Raw genomic sequence first — 1,873 nt, 5'->3', positions numbered from 1 at the left:
ATGCATAACATCGAAAACTTGGAATCTCCACAAAAATTCTGAATTCAAAGTATTTTGTTGCGAAAACCTGCAGAGTTTTTATAATTTTTGTACAAAGTTTGAATTGCCGATTTGTGTACATTTATTCTGTTTATTAAATTATGAATTCGACTTTTATCTTCAATTAAAAAATAAGCAATGAAAATAATACGCGAAACTGGTCAAAATGTCTTACTGCCATTATTTCGCATAAAGTTACATATGTACATATGAGTGTGAGAATGTCAGAATAGCTGTACTTAGGTGTATTTCCCTTCCGTAATTGGAATTCTGTGTAATTTTACTATGAATTTATGTTTTATGTCTAATAGGCAACATAGACGGTGCGTCTGACTCGCGAGTCAACTGTGTACGTGTTCACTCGCCTTTCGACTACACACAGTTGAGTCATTCAGAGTCATACCAGAGTCATGTCGGTGTAACTAACACATATTTATTTTTACTTTTCACATCCAAACCGACTCGCGATTCAGACGCACCATGTATGCCGCTTATAAAGAATCCCTCATAAAAGTGATTTACTGTAATAATTTAGTTAATTAATAATTTTTATATTAAGAAATAAGTATTATAAAAAAAAATTAATTTTGTGGCACTTTCATATTCTCTTCGGCACAATTTTTGAAGACCATTAGGCACATTTTGAAATTTTGAAATTCCATCCCTGCTTCTACCTCACACCCCAATAAACATTTAGGCTTGAGCTCAACTTGAGGTTAAGTTGAGAACTAAGGTATTTCTCAAATCTCCAACGTTGTTTCTCAACAGTACCTCAAGTGGAGGATCATAGCGTTCTCAACAAAAAGGCCTCCTTTCGCAATTATGTACTGGTGGCATTATAACCGTTTAGAAAAAGGAAAAATGATAAAATAAAACTAGTTCACTTCTGAAACTGCTTTTTAATGTCCAAGTAATGGGAATTATAGTGTATGGTGTTCAGTGTTGCCATTTTAGCCGTTTTCCGGCTAGATTTAGCCGGTTGCGATAGCAAACAGCCGGAGAAATTTCGACTTAGCCGGTAGCCGATTTGTTAGCCGTTTTGCAGAAAAAGTTAGCCGTTTTTAGCCGATTTTGCTATTTACCTTGTTTTCTTAAATTTCAAATATGTATATATGTTTCCATTTTTGACTAAGCGACCCAAAATCTGTTAGAAATGGCCTTATCGCGGACAAAATTTTCATGTCAGGCAGGGTTGTATGAAATTGGGCCGATTTCGCTTATTTTTATTTTAAACGAAGAAGGGATTTTCGTCATAAAATGTTTGTTACAAATGTCTTAATTTTAAGTGTGAAGTTTTATTCGCAAACTTAGAAAATAAGAAATTGTTTCACTGTAAAGACACTTAAGGTGCGTTTGTGTTTGGATATAGTGCCAACAAACAGAATAAATATTACATGTAGATATTGTCTTCCCAGATAGCCCATATTCAATTCTGCCTAAATTACAAAACATTATTTTTGCCCACTCCCAAAGGTTTATGGTAAGGGAAAAATTGATATTTTCAAGCACTATGTACACATATGTAGTTTTTAAACAAACTTTTTTGCTGAGAACTTATTTAAATTCCAAAAACCGAATGCCAACTTGAATTAAAGGAACCAACACTGAAGTGAGTCAAAATGAAAATAAAAGAGCACAAATTTCTATGTAAAGCAAAACTCTCTGGGAATCCTACGAGACATCTGCTGGTCTTATGACCGGTCATCCAAATGGGAGGTCTGCAGTCTTTTGGCATCATATTTTACATCAGAATTGAAGGGATTTCTGAAAAATCTGACCAGTTCTTTTGTGTAACTGTGATTTTGCATCCCTTGTCAACATATGGCCTCGGTTG

Source organism: Rhagoletis zephyria, unplaced genomic scaffold, assembly GCF_001687245.7.
Source record: "Rhagoletis zephyria isolate East Lansing unplaced genomic scaffold, Rhagoletis_zephyria_1.1 Rzeph_scaffold_03123, whole genome shotgun sequence".
Classification (NCBI taxonomy): Eukaryota; Metazoa; Arthropoda; class Insecta; order Diptera; family Tephritidae; genus Rhagoletis; species Rhagoletis zephyria.
Note: the sequence above shows the minus strand (reverse complement) of the source record.